Below are 20,517 nucleotides of genomic sequence, written 5' to 3' on the forward strand. Positions count from 1 at the left end.
CTCGTTAAGGATGTAAAATTTGATTCGAAGGTATGATTCCTTGGGAGGCTTTCGTTAAAAGGGAGAATTAGATTGAACAAACCTGGATCTTCAGTGAGAAAACAGATTCTTGTTTGGATGAAACTGAATATGGATTGGATGAAACTACATCTGGATTGGATAACTTTTGGTGTGGCTTCGATAAAGATGGAATCTATGTTGTATGAAGCTGGATGTATATTAGATTAAACTGGATCTATATTGAATGAAATTGGACCAGGATTGGATAAATGTAATCGTCTTAGACGCTCTTTTGAAGCAGAGGGTTATTCTATTTGCCTTGAAAATTAATCCTTGATGACAGGTTTACTGGAAACTCCTCCTGTATGCATGTAGATGCAAAGTACCTTTACATACATTTCCCTAGGAGAGGACTAAAAATACCAATAAAATATAAAGTGTAAGCCCGAACACACACGCAAAACACACACACACACACACACAGATATACATATGTATATATATATATATATAATATATTATAGACAGTATATATATACATATATATATATATATATATATACAGACACACGCGCACACACACACACACACACACACAAACACACACATATATATATATATATATATACATATATATATATATATGTATATATATATATATATATATACATATATATATATATATGTATATATATATATATATATATATATTGATATTGATATATATATTATATATATGTGTGTGTGTGTGTGTATATATATGTCAAATTATATATATATATATATATATATTCATATTTATTTATATATATATATATATATATATATAACACACACACACACACACACACACACACAATATATATATATATATATATACACATAAATTAACATTTGATAGTTGTAGACATACAGTCGTATAATACGTATCAAGTCAGAGAGGTGAAGAACTTGATAGGAGTATTTCACATTTTCTATTGTAGCTTCATATACATACACATACCCGCATAAAATAAATAACACCTGACACATACATACATACATACATACATACATACATACATACATATATATATATATATATATATATATTTATATATATAATATACACACACACACACACACACACATATATATATATATATTTATACACCACACACACATATATGTATATATATATATATATATATGTGTGTGTGTATATATATATATATATATATATGTATAAATATATATTATTATTATTATTATTCTGTACATATTGTTTTTGTTTTTAATTCTTGTTAATCTAGTTTTTAAGTATGATGTCTCTTTTTTATTTCTATTAATTCCTATGCTGTCTGGAGATATTGAGCAAAATCCGGACCAGTACGTCCTAGATTTCGTCAATGTCGTCGTCTGTATTGCAATATTCGTGGTCTTCATGCAAATATCCGAGACCTTACAGTTGCGTCCAGACAGTATGATATTCTTTTGTGCTCAGAAACTTTGGTTTCTAATATGAGGCACTCATCTGAGCTCCTTATAACTGGTTTTAAGAAGCCAATAATGCTGAAACGTGATTCCATTCCTAGGGCCAGGGGAATGGCGGTGTATATTAGGACCGAGTACCCTGCTTCTCATAAGTCCTGCTATCAATGTGGATGTCATGAGATTCAGGTAATAAAAGTTTGTGGCAGGCATAACAACTTTTATTTGTGTTCAATCTACCGGAATCCAGACATGGATGATTCTATCTTTGATTGTCTTCTTACCATTATGGCTAAGATACAAGAATATGATAGAAAGGCTTCGTTTGTCTTTGTTGGTGATTTTAATGCTCACCATAGGGAGTGGTTGAGTTCTATCTCTCCTACCGATCGCCATGGCTTAAGAGCTTTAGACTTTGCCTCAGAATCAGGCTGTGAGCAAATCATAAATGAAGCTACTCACAGGTCTGGTAATTGCTTGGACCTCGTATACACTGACTCCCCTGGCGTTATAACTAGTAAGGTTGGTTCTCCAGTCGGGACTTCTGATCATGCCTTGATTTCATTATTAGTGAAGACTGATCAGCCTGTCCCTGATATATCATATTCTTGTAAAATTTATATGAAATCCCAAGCAGACTGGAATGGGATTTTGCATGATCTTTTGTGCTTGAATTGGTCACAATTATATAATAGTGTAGATCCTGTTGTCCCTTTGAATGAGAATCTAGTCAACATAATTGATAGGCATATCCCTTCTCGTGTGCTAAGGTACCGAATGAAGGACAAACCGTGGTTCAATGATGATTGTAGACGTGCTTATTTGGAGAAGCAGGAGGCCTATCACCTTTGGAAGGGTAACAGATCAGATTTGACCTGGAACAACTATACTCAGCTTCGAGCTTTTGCTCAGAGAGTTTATGCCTCAACTGAAAAGGAGTACAATTTAATCATAAAAGAAACCCTCTCTGGTACAACTCAGGAACATAAATGGTGGTCTACCCTTAAATCTGCACTCTTTGGTGTAGATGCAACAGTTCCTCCTTTACTTAAACCAGATGGCTCAGTCACTCACTGTCCAAAGGAAAAGGCAACCCTTTTGGCTGATGTTTTTGACAGTAAACAGAGTAATGAAAAACTTGAACTTCCTCATTCCTGTTTTCCTGAGGCTAAACTAACTAGCTTAGCTTTTCGATCTCGTGAGATTAAAGCTCTGTTGATGGACCTTGATGCTTATGGAGGTGTAGACCCTAATGGTATTTTTCCTTTGTTTTTTATAAAGACAGCAGATTTCTTAGCTCCAAAGTTATCTGTTATTTTACGCAAGTTAGCAAGAAGAGGAGCTTTTAGCACTTGTTGGAGAATTGGTAATGTTACTCCTCTATGTAAATGTGTTTGTGGTAGCTCAAGTCCCACTGATTACCGCCCCAATTTCCATAACTCCCATATTATCTGAAGTTTTTGAACGTCTTCTGGCAAAACGTCTTAATAGGTTTGCTGAAGGTAATCATCTATTCCCTAGTTTGCAATTTGGTTTTCGGAAAGGCCTTGGAGCATGTGATGCCCTTCTTACAATCTCCAATGCAGTACAGAAATCCCTTGATTGTGGTCGGGAAGTTCGTATGATTGGCCTTGATTTTAGTGCTGCCTTTGACCGTGTTAATCATGAGGCCCTTGTTTTCAAACTGAAACAGTTGGGAGTGGGTGGGTCGTTTCTTAGCATTATTATTGATTTTTTAAGTAGTAGATCTCAAAGAGTTGTTGTTGATGGGCACCATAGTGAGTATAGGAATGTGATATCCGGTGTTCCACAGGGTAGTGTTCTTGGCCCATTACTTTTCATACTATATACACATGACATGTGGTTTGGCCTAGAAAATAAGCTTGTTGCATATGCAGATGATGCTACTCTCTTTGCATCAATTCCATCCCCTGAATGTATATCTGGGGTTGGTGAATCCCTTAATAGAGATTTAGCTAAAATTAGTGCATGGTGCAAATTATGGGGTATGAAGTTGAATCCTAACAAAACTCAAAGTATGATTGTAAGTAGGTCAAGGACGGTGGCTCCTCAACATCCGGATCTCAGTATTGATAATGTTTCTTTAAATTTGTATGACTCTTTCAAATTTTTAGGCGTGATTCTTGACAGCAAATTTACTTCTGAGAAACATATAAGGTCTGTGTCTTCTTCAATTGCACAAAAAATTGGCTTATTGAGAAAGTCTTTTAAGATATTCGGTGATCAATCTATTCTGAAGAAGTGTTTTAATTCTTTTATTCTACCTTGTTTTGAGTATTGTTCTCCTGTCTGGTCTTCAGCTGCTGATTCTCATCTTAATTTGTTGGACAGAAACTTACGGTCTATTAAATTTCTTATTCCTGATCTAGATATTAATCTCTGGTACCGTCGATCAATTAGTTCATTATGCATGTTGCATAAGATTTTTCATAACTCTGACCATCCTTTACATTCAGATCTCCCTGGACAATTCTATCTTGTTCGTAATACTAGGCAGGCAGTTAATTCTAATAGCCAGGCCTTCTCCATCATAAGACTCAATACTACGTAGTACTCTAGAAGTTTTATTCCAGCTGTTACCAAATTGTGGAATGATCTTCCTAATCGGGTTGTTGAATCAGTAGAACTTCAAAAGTTCAAAGTTAGAGCAAATGCTTTTTTGTTGACCAGACGGACATGAGTCTTTTTATAGTTTATATATGACATTTTTGTTGTTGACGTTGTTAATAGTTTATATATGATATATCTCTTTTGACATTACTTTTTTTAGAATGATTTATTGTTAATTTGTTCTCTTCAGTTATTTATTTCCTTATTTCCTTTCCTCACTGGGCTGTTTTTTCCCTATTGGAGCCCCTGGGCTTATAGCATCTTGCTTTTCCAATTAGGGTTGTAGCTTGGATAGTAATAATAATAATATATATATATATATATATATATATATATATTTGTGTGTGTGTGTGTGCGTGTGTGTTTTGTGTGTGTGTGTGTGTATGTGTATGTGTAATTCTTTTGATTCAATTGTTGATACCATACAATATATATATATATATATATATCTGTGTGTATATATTTATGTATGTATGTATGTGTATATATTTATGTATGTATATATATATATATATATATATGTATATATATATAGATATGTATATATATATATATTTATATATATATATATATATATATATATTTATATATATATATATATATATATATATATATATAACAATACAATAAAAGCAGCGGTTACTAGTCCACTGCAAGAAAAATAACCTCACCATGTCTGGCGTTAGGCCAATTCAATCAATATGCTGGCCAATATGGATTGGTAATGGTGTGAAATTTAGTCTGATCGCTCAAAGCAAACCAACCTAGTATGGATGGGCCTGTCTAGTAAATTTTTCTTGATCATGGCGATAAACAGACCTTTCCGCCTGTCAGAAAGGTATATATATATATATATATATATTCAATATATATACACACACACACACATATATATATATATATATATTCGTAATACACACACGCACACACACACTTATTTACATATATATATATATATATATATATGTGTGTGTGTATATATATATATATATATGTATATCATCATTATTATTATTACTAGCCAAGTTACAACCCTATTTGGAAAAGCAAGATGCTATAAGCCCAAGGGCTTCAATAAGGAAAAATAGCCCAGTGAGGTAAGGAAAAAAAAGACAAAAAAAATGATGAAAATAAATTAACAATAAATCATTCTAAAACAGTAACAGCGTCAAAACAGATATGTCTTATATAATCTATTAACAACGTCAAAAACAGATATGTCATATATAAACTATATAAAGAGTCACGTTAACCTGGTCAATATGAAAACATTTGCTCAAACTTTTAACTTTTGAAGTTCTACTGATTCAACTACCCGATTAGGAAGATCTTTCCACAACTTGATAACAGCTGGAATAAAACTTTTAGAATACCGTGTAGTATTGAGCCTAATGATGGAGAAGGCATGGCTATTAGAATTAACTGCCTGCCTAGTATTACGGACAGGAGCGAATTGTCCAGGGTGATCTGAATGTAAAGGATGGTCACAGATATGAAAAATCTTATGCAACATGCATAATGAACTAATTGAACGACGGTGCCAAAGATTAATATCTAGATCAGGAATAAGAAATTTAATAGACCGTAAGTTTCTGTCCAACAAATTAAGATGAGAATCAGCAGCTGAACACCAGACAGGAGAACAATACTCAAAACAAGATAGAATGAAAGAATTAAAACACTTCTTCAGAATAGATTGATCACCGAAAATCTTGTAAGACTTTCTCAATAAGCCATTTTTTTTTTGGGGGGGGGGGGGGGGCAATTCTCCAAAGTAAATTTGCTATCGAGAATCACACCTAAAATTTTAAGAGTCATACAAATGTAAAGAAAAATGATCAATACTGAGATCCAGATGTGGAGGAGCCACCGTCCTTGACCTACTTTCAATCATACTTTGAGTTTTGTTAGGACTCAACTTCATACCCCATAATTTGCACCAGGCACTAATTATAGCTAAATCTCTATTAAGGAATTCACCCACCCCAGATCTACATTCAGGGGATGGAATTGATGGAAAGAGAGTAGCATCATCATCACATGCAACAAGCTTGTTTTCTAGGCCGAACTACATGTCATGTGTATATAGTATGAAAAGTAATGGGCCAAGAACACTACCCTGTAGAACACCAGATAGCACATTCCTATAATCACTATGGTGCCCATCAACAACTCTTTGAGATCTATTACCTAAAAAATCAATAATAATTCTAAGAAACGATCTACCGACTCACAACTGTTTCAATTTGAAAACAGGGGCCAATCCTACGAACTTCCTGACCACAATCAAGGGATTTCTGTACAGCATTGGAGACTGTAAGGGCATCACATGTTCCAAGGCCTTTCCGAAAAACCAAATTGCAAACTAGGGAGTAGATGATTACCTTCAGCAAACCTATTAAGATGTTTTGCCAGAAGACGTTCAAAAACTTTAGATAATATGGGAGTTATGGAAACTGGGCGGTAATCAATGGGACTCGAGCTACCACAAACACATTTACATAGAGGAGTAACATTACCAATTCTCCAACAAGTGCTAAAAGCTCCTCTTCTTGCTACCTTGCACAAAATAACAGATAACCTTTGAACTAAGAAATCTGCTGTCTTTATAAAAAAAACAAAGGAAAAATACCATTTGGGTCTACACCTCCATAAGCATCAAGATCCATCAACAGAGCTTTAATCTCATGAGATCGAAAAGCTAAACTAGTTAGTTTGGCCTCAGTAAGACAGGAATGAGGAAGTTCAAGTTTTTCAATACGCTGTTTACTGTCAAAAACATCAGCTAAAAGGGTTGCCTTTTTCTTTGGAGAGTGAATGACTGAGCCATCAGGTTTAAGTACAGGAGGAACTTTTGCATCTACACCAAAGAGTGCATAGTTAAGGGTAGACCACCATTCATGTTCCTGAGTTGTACCAGAAAGGGTTTCTTATATGGTTAAATTGTACTCCTTTTCAGTTGAGGCATAAACTCTCTGAGCAAAAGCTCGAAACTGAGTATAGTTGTTCCAGGTCAAATCTGATCTGTTACCCTTCCAAAGATGATAGGCCTCCTGCTTCTCAAATAAGCATGTCTATATATATATATATATATATATATATGTATGTATATATATATATATATATATATACATATATATATATATATATATATAATATTCATTTATTTATTTATTCATAGTAGTATGATTTGACTGTTAATGTTATATAAAATCTATACAATTTTCCTTCTGAATCGTATGTAATGCTTAGTGAAAAGCTGTCAATACCCTTGGCTGCAGTTTTTTGCAACAGTTTATAAAAATTTTTATGCAAGGATTTAATGTTCTAATAGTCACACTTAACCAAAAGTGATGTCTACTACTACTACTACTACTACCACTACTACTACTACTACTACTACTACTACTACTACTACTACTATATATGAAATATCAACATTTTCCTAAATTTTGGGATATAACGATAAACTACTAACGTCATACATATAAATGTGAAAAAAAAATGATATAAAGTAAAAAGTGTTGTGAATCCAAAATCCAAGATATTTCCTCTTGTCAATTAATAGTTCCTGACATTAATCAATTGCTTCCTAATTTTACCCTTCGTATGTTAAGACTAGGTTTCAATTCTCTTACATATAGTGAGACGCTATCTTATATTTTTTTCTAAGTTTCAAACTGTTATTTAAATTATTGGAATTTTTTTTTCTTATGATTTTCTTTACTCCTGACCTAAATTCAAACAAAATAGAGCAATATGGAATACCCGAAATATTCTAAGCAAGTGGAGTAACATTAACTTATGGCAAAATACAAATACGAAATTTTCTGTAAAGATTTATGACTACTTTTTCTTTTATTCGATATTCAATTCAAACATCAAACAGAAATTCCTATAATACAATCGAGTGTGCCGCATGTTAAATTGTAACACTAAAATAGTTGATATTTTCATGCAACATCACGTGGTCAGTTTATGTAATGTTACTGACGACACCTTCTGTCATTACCTTAAACAAAATATGTTATTTTTTAATTGGAAAAGTAAACTTGACGAAATATTCATCGGATATTTATCAGTACCTAGAGTAAATGCTCTATTTGTTCTAATGGGTGAAGTATAATACTCTTCGACCTTCTCTAAGACAACGGTAAGAAGCCCCAGTAAGTAATGCAAAAGATCGTAATTGAAAAAAAAAAAAAAAAAAAAAAACATGATACAATATTCGCATATACTGATTTGCTGTCCATAAAGGGAACTAATAGAAATTTTCAAGCATCTGACAAAACTTACTAATGGCATGAGAGAAACATTATGTGGATAAATATAGAAAGGTGATATCGTGACAAATGTTTTGCAAGGCTAATGTTTACTTATCAATCAAAAAGAGAGATGTAAAAATAAAGTCGATGAGAAGAAAAACTGAAAAGTAATACGGAATGGTATCTAACAAAGTTTAAGTTGTATGAAGAGATTTGTCTGATTAATATATAACAAACAATAACGAAATATTACTTATAATTATCCTTCAAATATTGCACAATCAAAAAAGAAGAAGAGAGAGAGAGAGAGAGAGAGAGAGAGAGAGAGAGAGAGAGAGAGAGAGAGAGAGAGAGATAAAACTCATTAGTCCAATTTATTAATCCAAAATGATCTGAATATTCAATGGAAGATCTTCTCAGTCATAATTGAGCACTTAATGTCTTGAGAGTGACCACATAGACATAACGTGATCTAAATATGAGTTTCCATGAGTTTCATTTCAACAAAACAAGATTTGGCCGAAAGTGGGACAGGCTTTGCCATCAGGAAAATCTCATTCCTGTTTATTGATTACAAAAAGGAATTGAACTCTATAACCGGAGTCGCATTAAACATGAGAATGAATTTTCCATTCAAATGGATGATCATCAAACTAATACGTTCCGACCAGAATACGCAATTTTATAAACCTGCCTGTTAATGAGGTGTCAGGATTCTCTAGATATTCCTGTAAATGGTTTTGTGTAAAGTTATTATTTTGTATGCTTGTTTATCATCTGTCTATTAAACCAGCCTTTCAATATTTTAGGAACGTGTTATCTTCCTTCCTCTATCCTTTATTTACATATTATTTATTGATAATATCTTTTAATAAATGAGAATTTGTGTTCGTTCAGAAATAGTAGAAAAAATGTTAAGCAGGTATTATTCGTGTATTTATTTTTTGTCAGCTTCCAATTTTATATTATCTTATTGTTACTAAAACTCCGGTGATTTAAAAATATATAAAAACGATGATTTTGAATTGAGAAAAAAAGAAGTTTTGATAACTCTGAAAGGGGTACTATTTTTTTTTTTCAAACAAAATACCATTACAATAAAAGACAGATAAGCGATTCTAATAATCAATCAAAGTTAGTAAAATCAGGCCCTTTTCTTTCAAATTATAAAAAGTATAAAACTACTCATAAACTATTTACAACCACACTTCAACCATATTGTAAAATCGCTCACTGAAAAGTCACTGAAGTGTAATATTTTTTTTTTCACTCAACACCATTACATAGACTCTTAAATCTGAGCTTTAATCTGGTTAGAAATGAAATGTTGAATTGTGTACTCGAGTAACATAAATTCGTAAGTTCTGACACAGTTTGTCATGATGTTCAAAACTTGACTGGTTTTTTGAGTAGTCAGGGTTTTTGAAAGATTTACTTTGCCGAAAATCCTTTAATCCTCAATAAGAAATAGATGGAGTGAAGAAGTTTTTCATTCCCAGATGGGATCGAAAGCGCAAACTTCCTCAAGAGTGAGGTCAGGGAAACCCGTTTGCTCTACGAAAACGATTAGATTTTACATTATATATCTGTCGATGTCCCTCAGTTTTCCTAGAGCAGAAACAAATAGGCTCATTTCCTTATAGGTTCATATATTGACAATCTACTCATTCTCTTTTCAAATGCCTGTAGTTGTCTCTCTTTCTAATGGAAGATATCAATCCAAAATTATTGTGTAGGGCTCTTGAAAACCTTCCTGCCTAGCGATCGTCATTGCATGCTGAAATCATAAAAGTTATTGTCTATAGCGTTAAAAAACTCGACAAAGCATCTCTTGTATTGTTTTAGACTTCTAGTTTAATAACTCAGTCTTCTATGACTACTCGTGATAGATCCTCTATTTCCTCTGATTTATCCACCAATCCATCTCTCCACGAACCCATTCATAGCGCATCCGAGATTTTTTCGTGTTAAATCCTGTCAAAAAGTTTTAAGTGGAAGTTTGGCATGTAAAAGCCAATTATATTATTTTTCTCAATTAATTTTAACACTATATTAGATATATGTACATCTATTTGGTTTCTAAATTAAGGATACAATCAAATCATTTTTATTCAGCAGATTAAACAGTGTTTAAAATTTATTATGAACAAATAGCAAGGAATTACAGTAGTAGTCATCCTCTGTATATTTTTTTTCTTGGCTTTTTCAGATTCTGCTTTGCCAATTAAAAAAAAAAAAAATCTTCAGCTGAAAACTATGAAATTTATGAACAGATCCCTTGTGCTGATGGTGATATTTTCTGTTATTGGGAATAACAACCTATAAATCAGTATTTTGAAATACTTATTCGTTATTTTTCATATTCATTCCCTTCAACAGCTAAACTAATGTGTTCATAGAAAACATCAGTACTTCGTTTTTTAATATATGTAAGTTTATAATATAAAGTCAGAAATCTGGTGTTTTAAAAGAACCACAGCACGAGATTTCTGAATTACTGCTCATTGCCAGCTACCGCAATTTAAACTTTTAATTAGCAGTTTCCCAACTTATCACATTTACCATATGTTGAACGACATTTTGACCCAACGCATTTTCCACAACATACAATTTTGACTATATTTACCTGGTATAAAACTGACAATGCTTCTTTAAATAAACTAAAAGCACTGTTTTAGTCGTACTTTTTCACAACTGCGCATAAAAACACAATCATTACTGGTTTCGCAAATATACCTCATTATTATTTCCTTTTCATTATACAAAAATGGCATTTGGTCAGTGGTGGTGTTCTAAAAATGGATTTAATTTTCGCCACTTTAACCGACGTCATCATAATGTTTTTAGTCACGTCCCATCTTTGTTCTTTCGGTGCAGGATGTCGACACATTTTTACTGTCGTTTTCCGTGTTTCTGGTGACACGTGGTAGAAATCAAGGTATATAGTATAAGGGTAATTCTCTCGTCTTCATTTAGATTTTTCTAACATTGATCAAACTTCAATATCTCATAGGTAAAATAAGTACCTTTGTTACACATAATTATTATTATTATTATTATTATTATTATTATTATTATTATTATTATTATTATTATTATTATTATTATTATTATTATTATTATTATTCATATGAAAGAAACTATTCACCTGAAGCACGTCTTCTTTTACAATTTTTAATTTGCTCAACCATTTTAGAACTTATCAATGTCAAACTTTATAGTTAAGAGAAGAATAGGAAAGGGTATACGATACATATCGAGTTATCTCCATTATTTTTTTTAATAATAATAATAATAATAATAATAATAATAATAATAATAATAATAATAATAATAATAATAATAATAATAATAATAATAATATCACGGGAAAGAATACCTCGAACGGAATAATATACCGGATATGTATAAACGTTATCAAAGGAAACTATATTGAAAAAGCAATCTCTCAGTTCCCTCGCCATTAAAGCTCTTTCCAAAATTCAAGGAAAACTTCTTCTAGACTTTCCTGGGACAAAGAAAGAAAGAAAGCCAAAAGATTAACGAAGGTGATAGACGATACTTCATGGAGGGCATAGTCGAATTTATCGTATCCCAATAACTTTACATTTTTCTGAAAAAAAAAAAAATATTACTGTACCATTCCATTTTCTTCTTTATTTTCCCTAAAATTTGAGAGAGAGAGAGAGAGAGAGAGAGAGAGAGAGAGAGAGAGAGAGAGAGAGAGAGAGAGAGAGAGAGAGAGAGAGAGAGAGAGAGAGAGAGAGTAAATGGACTATAATAAGGTTGATAAGGGTTTTGTTAAATTCTGAACAAGTCAAAACAGTGCATTCATGAAGACAAGACTGCAAGAAAACGCAAACCCGTACGAACATCACGATACTAAATTCTCGCAAATTTTATTTGAGAGTTCTGTATGATATAAATTATTGTGTTACTGCTGTTAGAATTAGTGGATTCAACCCTAACACAAGGTACGAAATTTATTCTACAATAATATTTTTTTTTTTTTTTTTGCAGTCATCTAGTATAGTCTTATATACATATTTTTTTTTTCCCATAGCTTTGGTAGATAATTCTTGATCATTTTCATAATCTATGATTAATACAAACCTATCCTTCCCTGGTATTGTAAATCACCTCGTTGAATACAAACTTCTTCATACTTTGGACTAATGATAACATTAAACTCAATCTTTAAATATGAAACAAACAAACCTCTTCCTATTATTATACCCTAGCACGAGTGTCTCCTAATACAAGACAAGTGAACAGCCTATGTAAATCATGTTAAGAAAATGGATGAGACGTTGGAAAAGCCCAAATTGTGTTAATTGTTATTTCACTGTTTAGGGGATACATCGAGCAAGTCTGATGTCTTACTGTTCTTTTCCTCTCTTTAAGAGCCTTTGCTCCCATTGACGACCCATTCCGGAAAGCAAGTGATAATCAACCTTTAGGCACCTGCCCACTCGTAGAGATCGTCTCGACTCGACACTGCCCAATTTTTTTTCTAGGTTAGAATGTAAGTACGCCCTCTTTACTTGAGATACAAGTCCATTAGGATAGGTAATCTAGGCTTTAGCTAGGGTGATTTGGCACGGTGATATTTGTCTATATCTATACACATTGTATATATATATATATATATATATATATATATATATATATATATATATATATATATATATATATATATATATATATATATATATATATATATATATATATATATATATATATATATATATATATATATATATATATATATATATATATATATATATATATATATATATATATATATATATATATATATACACACACACACACACACACACACACATATATATATATATATATATATATATATATATATATATATATATATATATATATATATATATATATATATATATATATATATATATATATATATATATATATATATATATAACGGATTTTGAGCGAAGCGAAAAATCTATTTTTGGGTGAGATGGCCATGTCGTCCTGATGGAAGTTCCTATAGGGTAGCTTCCTAGGGTATATTACAACTACGGCGATATTCCCAGAGAATTTACCTTAAGGTACCAGAATTCTAACTTCTGGAGCGAGTATCCCCCGTGAAAGGGATATCGCGACATATCAGAGGGCGTATTCTAGACACGTCACATGGCAATCTACATCCTGGACAGAGATTTCGTCTCGTAGGAGGTGATTGGCGAGATACGAATTCGGGAAAGAAAAAGGGGAGCCGCTCCCAAGGCTTCCCTATCCCCCGATTCGTATGCGTGCCTGGCGCCAATCCTGGCGCCATCTGTATTCCTTGTAGCGTACACGAGGTGCTACAGATACTGTATGTAGGGAGGGGTCCTACAGCCCTTTCTTAGAAAGGCAAGGGCGGGTCCATCAGGACGACATGGCCATCTCACCCAAAAATAGATTTTTCGCTTCGCTCAAAATCCGTTTTTTGGGCTCAAGCCATGTCGTCCTGATGGAAGTGTACCAGAGCATTACTGTATCTGTGGATTCTCAGAACGTGCCGTACTCCCCGGAGGTAATTTTTCCCGGTCGACTAGGCCTAGAGACCTAAGATATTACCGTTATACATCTTTTCAACTAACTATAAACTATGTTAGAGCTTCCTGCCCCCTACAGGGAAGAGTCCTACTAGACTCTGGAAAAGTCTCGAAGAGTACATATATCTATGTATGAATACCAGGCAAGCTAATATAGTGGTCTCGCCCTATATTAAGTAAAGCATAGTTTGTAAAGGACCACTGCGTCAATATGAAATATCGACCCGTTTTCCGCACAATACTTGTATTGGACAAAGGTTTTATATCCGCATAGGAGGAAAACCAATGCAACATAGCTTGCATAAAGGAACAATTCTATTAGAATTATCCCAGATAAGGTACATAGAATGAATGCTCAATTATACCAATAAATTGACACAGGTGAAGGAGACGCAAGGTTCTCAAGAACCAGATTATTGACAGGCAATAAATAGACAGGTTAACCACAATTATATATATATATATATATATATATATATATATATATATATATATATATATATATATATATATATATATATATATATATATATATATATATATATATATATATATATATATATATATATATATATATATATATATATATATATATAGATAAGAAGAGGATAACCCAAAACTTTAAGCATAAGTATGATAGTAAACAGAGCTTGTTTGTCTGAAAGAAAAAACATTAGATGCCACTTTTAAGATACCGAGGTATCAAAGTCATAAAAGCCTGTATTACAAATCAATGACATTAGCGTTAGAAACGCTCGGCACACATGTCTGCACTTATACTAGGTTCACCTTCGGAAATGGAACAGTCTGGATGGGCAACACAGTGCCCTCACTTAGTTTGTAGTACAGTATGTAACTACACACTCACCCTGGAATTAATCGTCCCAATTAAGACCACTGTTCCTCACAGAGTTAAACAGTAGGGTTAACACCGCGACCCACTGCTACCACAGATCTCTTTTAGTTCCTCTACTTGCTTCACATTTTGGCGAAAGAACACTCTGGAAGACTTCCAGCCAGTGTATGAACGGAGATGTTCAAAATCCATACAATTAAAGAAATTTAAGGATGAGGCAACTTTCCTCGGATCGTGACCTGCGGGTGTATTGTCAGGATCCGCTCTGCGAATAAAATATGTGATTTTCGCTCTGAGTTGATTCAGAGATAAATTTGAGCCTGATGTTTCTCCCCTGAATAGTTGACCACCCTTGAAGTCTGAAGTTCTATGAAGATAGACCTTTAGGCATTCTACTGGACATAGAGATGCATCTTCTTTCAGAGGGCAGATTCTCCAGGGACCCCACCTGTTGGTGGGTAACTCATTCTTGGCGAGAAACGTAGGATCCGGAAACAGGTTCAGTTCTTCCCCATCCAGGAACTGAACACGACCTGCCTCTCTCGAGAGGCTGAAATCTCACTAACCATGGCCCCGGACGCGAGTGCAAAATAGGAAAATAACTTTTTGTGTCAAATCCTTTAACGCACACTCTTCATTGCTCAACAGATGAAATGGGCTTTAGAGGTGCTGAAGGTCTGAGCCTAGCACAGGCTTTCGGGACTTTATTAAAGATCTCGTTACCTAGGTCGACCTGGAAGGCATATAGAATGGGTCTTGTCAAAGCAGACTTACACGCTGAAATCGTGTTCGCTGCCAACCCTTGACCATGGAGGTGGGGAAAAAAGATAAGCAGAAGTCTGTCAAGATCTCTTGCGGAATCTTCGCCTTGACAAAAGGCCACCCATTTTCTCCAAGATGACTCATATTGCCTTCTAGTAGATTTGCACTTATATTCCTCAAGGAAGTCTATACTGGCTTTCGAAATCCCGAAACGCTTTCTCACCGCTAAGGAGAGAAAATCATGAGCTGCAGGGTCCGGGTTTTCTGTAATGAAGCGCAGACAGTTGACTTCTGGACTCGCTGGGTCAGAACTGGATCTGGTAGTGGTACAAACTTCAGCTACAGTTCCAATGCCAGGAGGAACCACACGCTGTTCGGCCACTTGTGGGCCACTATTGCCGCTACCCTTTGAAGGATCTCAGTTTGTTGAGGACCCTCAACAGAAGGTTGTGAGGAGGGAACAGATAAATCTTGGACCATCTGTTCCAGTCGAGGGACATCGCGTCCACTGCTTCCGCTAAGGGGTCCTCGTACGGGGCACGTACAGGGGCAACTTCTTGTTGTCTTTCGTCGCAAAGAGGTCTATCTGCAGTTCTGGGACTGATTCAGAATGAAGGAGAATGATCCTGCGTCTAAGGACCATTCCGACTCTATCAGTGTGAACCTGGATAGAGCGTCCGCTGTCACATTGCGGACTCCTTGAAGGTGAACTGCCGCCAGGTACCAATTCTTCTTTTCCGTCAATCGGAAGACGGCCAACATCACCTGGTTGAGAGGTGGTGACCTCGATCCTTGTCGATTCAAGTATCTCACAACTACCTCGCTGTCTATCACCACCTTATGTGGATTGAATGATGCGGGGAGACTTTCTTTAAGGTAAGGAACACTGCCATAGCTTCTAGAAAGTTTTATGTGAAAGGTCCTGAATAGCCTGGACCAAGTCCCCTGGACTTTTTTCCGATGAGAGTGACCTCCCCATCCCTCCTTCGAGGCGTCTGAGTGAATCGTCACCGACGGGGGAGGTGGCTGAAGAAGAACCTGACTTCTTTAGATGTCTGGCTTGGGACCAAGGCCTGAGAAGAGTACTTAGCCGAAGCGGCTGGTCTTCTCAGATCTCTTCAAGCGTTTGATGCATAACTTCTCCAAACTCCGATTACATCTTTTAGCTGTGCTCTTAGCACTGGGTCTGTCACAGAAGCAAACTGGAGAGAGCGCAGTACTCTCTCCTGCTCGTGTCTTGATATCCTTTCGGAATCTTGAAGTCTCTTGACAGAACCCGCTATCTCCTTCCTTTTCTTCGCCGGGGTGGAGAAACGGTGTGACAAAAGGTCCCAGTGGATTCCCAGCCACTGGAATTTTTGAGATGGAGAAAGTCGAGACTTTTTCTGTTGATCTTGAAGCCTAGTTACTCTAGGAACTGGATCACTTGACTGGAAGCTTGCAAGCATTCTGTCTCGGATGCTGCCCACACCAACCAGTCGTCCAGGTAGGCTACTACCTAAATTCCCTTTAGGCGAAATTGTTTGAGAGCTACGCTCGCAAGCTTCGTAAAAATCCTTGGGGCTATGTTTAGCCCGAATGGCATGGCTCCGAAGGCGTATAGTCTTCGTTGTAGCCTGAACCCTAGGTAGGGGGAGAGTCGATGGCTAATTAGAATGTGCCAGTAGGCGTCTGACAAGTCTATAGAGACGGAATATGCTCTCTTGGGCAGTAAGGTCCTTATGTGTTGCAGTGTTAGCATTTTGAATTTGCAATTCACTATGAACTTGTTAAGTGGCGACAAGTCCAGAATGACTCTGAGCTTTTCCGAGTCTTTCTTGGGAACACAGAACAGCCTCCCTTAGAAATTGATGGGCTTCACCCTTTTTCTCCAACAGTTCTTGAACGTACTCCTCCATAACGGGGGTGGAGTGTTGGAAAAACCGAAGGCACGGGGGTGGAGTGCTGTACCAGCTCCCGCCCAGTCCATTCTTGAGTAGGCTGTGGGCCCAGGGATCGAAGGTCCACCGATCCCGAAATTTCAGAAGTCTCCCTCCTACCGGTATCACCTCACTTGGACTGCCGTCCTGAGGTCTTGCCTTCCTGACCACGACCACCCCTGAATCCCCTTCCCCTTGAGGGGCGTCTAGACGAGCCTCTGGCTGCTCCTCTAGGCTTTGCTCGAAAGGAAGTAGACTGCCCTTCGAACACTGGGGTGAATGCCGTGGACTGTGTCGACACGGCCTGGAGTACCCACTGAAAGGTGGTCGGGGTTTGTGCCACGATCTGGGGCACTGGGGGCAATGGCAATTGCAGTTGCTGTTGCTGTCTAAGAGGCTTGGCTGGCCGAGACGGTAGCCTAGTCCTCATAGTCTTCCTCTTTGGTTGACGACCCTCATCCGGGGAAGACTTTCTTTTGATAGCCAGGCCCCACTTCTGGAGAAGGTTTCTATTCTCCAAGGCGGCTTCATCAACAACTTCTTCGACCAAGTCGGTAGGGAAAAAGGTCTTTTCCCCAAATGTTGGAGGAGATTAGTTTCTTTAGCTCGTGCCTCACCGTAGCCGAGGTAAACACGAACTCCCCACAAGCTCTCCTTGCCTTGACGAAGCCATAAAGGTCCTTCGTCACTGTGGCCAGATGAGGCTTGGCCACTACCATGAACATTTCATGGACCTTGGGGTCACTTGCCATCGTCTCGAGAGTAGTCTGAAGAGACATTGAGGCAGTCAGTCTTTCTTTTGTATCGAACTCACTTCGCAAAAGAAAGTCAGACAGCTTAGGGAGGTCCTTGCCGAACTGACGTCCGGCAATATCAGCCTCCAACTTTCCCACTGAGAACGTAAGATGGACGTCCTTCCAGTCTTTGTGGTCCATAGGCAGGGCCAGCGACAAGGGTTTACACTCCTCTAGGGAGGGGCAAGACTTGCCGGCCTCGATTACTTTTAGTACAGCCAGAAACCCTTTCTGTAAAAAGGGGAAGGCTCTAGTAGGCGAGGACACAAAGGAAGGGAGCTTCCTATTCAATGCAGCTACCTTTGAGTTAGAGAAGCCCCTCTCTTTCAACGAGGATGAAAGTAGAGCTTGAGCCTTAGCATGGTCCATCACTATGACCTCCTTCGGCTCTGTCTCCTCCTTTAAAGCTGGTTCCATCCTCAGCCGGACATAACAGTCCGGATATGATGCCTTGCTGGGCCAGAATTCCACCCTCCAGGGGAACAGAGCCCAGCTTATCCGAGATGACGATCTTTCCAGTCGTCATCGGCATGTGCTCAGCATACCTCCATGGGTTAGCATCTGAGCACAAGGGAAGGTCTTTCACATTGAGCTATTTCTGCGGCCCATGTGATTCTGCAAGGCACTGCATTTGCAGTTCCATTGCAGCCGCCTTCTCCTGATTCTCCTTCTGCATTTGTTGGATCATTCCAACAATAGAAGAGAGGGCCTGTCCCAGCTCTACTGGGAGACCGGCAGATGTAGAGGGGCTTGAACTTCATCCTGGGCTTCTGCCAGGAGGTCTTCCTCCTGACACCCGTCCACATCAGACATCCTGTCATCTAGCTGGATGTCTTGCATCGTGACCGCGACTTCAGCATCCACCTGGATCTGAACTTAGGGGATCTCCTCTTGAGGCTGGGGAATCACTGCATCAGCTGATGCCATAGGGAAAGGATACGCCCTCATCTTCTCACTTGGAAGATAAGGGCCAGAAGTGTTCTTTTGGAAGCCCCTTACCCAGGTACGAAGCTTCTCCCTAGCTATTTAAATATCTCATTAATCAGGTTAGTGCAAACAGTACATACCTGAGGGTCCCAATACCGGAGATCATCCTTGGAGACAGCGTATGCTGCGTGTCTCCTACAAAACTCATGTCCGCAGAGGTTCTTGCTGCTGACATTGCATAAAGCACTTCCCCACTTCGGAGTGTCCTTCTGTAAAGAGAAGAAATTTCCATGAGTATCAAGTGAACTATGTATCACTGGATATGCATAGTATACCATAACAATTCAGAAAGGAAAGACACACACTTGTGTTTCCCTCACAACCCATTGTTGCAGCCTTCCAGATAATAAAATCAAAATGGTTTATCTCTTCTAGAGTAACCAATGCAAGGTTTCCAGAGGAAACAGGTGGAGCTCACACCTAAGCAATGATTTTAAAATCCTGGATAATAGACTGGGAAGAACTCAGCTTCCTATCTGAGGGCAACAGCAAAGGGCTGTGCAAGGAAACACAATAGTGTTAGAAGATACAGTGCTGTACCAAAACCTTTACTATAGTTTTCTTCTTACTGTATATGCTATACAGAAGAATACTAGTACAGTATAGGGGGATGTGTGCCGGCCTGCCTTTGCCGGCCAGTACACACCACAACTAGCTTTAAAGTATACTACTTAACCCTTTCCACTCCATGGGCTACCTGTGGTAGCCCAAGCAAAATACGTCGTCCTAGTACTTGGGCTACCTCTGGTAGCCCACCGAAAAGATCTTATTTATTCATAAACTGCTTCTATTAATTAAAGTTATTCGCTGTTTTAACCGTTGCTTCGTTTTCTGTAGTTCTTAAAGATTAATATTCCTCGTTTTCTTAATTAATCCTCTCCCCCCTTTTCCCCCAAAGACGAGTTAGATTAATAAATAAAGGCAGACACTCACGATATCCATTTCTCAGTGCGTTTGGCCTCGTTCAGCAGCGAGTACCGATTGCGATCGACTCCCGTCTCACCAGACAATTTCCGAGATCATCGCTTTTCAAACACTTATCCTATATAATGGCTTCTTCAAAAAAGTTTTTGCGAACTACGTCGGAAATTTTAGAATGTCTTGATATGTGTTCTTCCGATGATTTTGTAGGCATCGACGACAATGAGGAAAATTGTGATGTTAGTTATAACGGGGTTTACATGGACATGGAAAATAATGCTTCATCCGATTCCGATTCTGAGCACGCTGGCAGTGACTTTGACGAGAGGCTCT

The sequence above is a fragment of the Palaemon carinicauda genome, chromosome 12 (assembly GCF_036898095.1).
Source record: "Palaemon carinicauda isolate YSFRI2023 chromosome 12, ASM3689809v2, whole genome shotgun sequence".
NCBI lineage: Eukaryota > Metazoa > Arthropoda > Malacostraca > Decapoda > Palaemonidae > Palaemon > Palaemon carinicauda.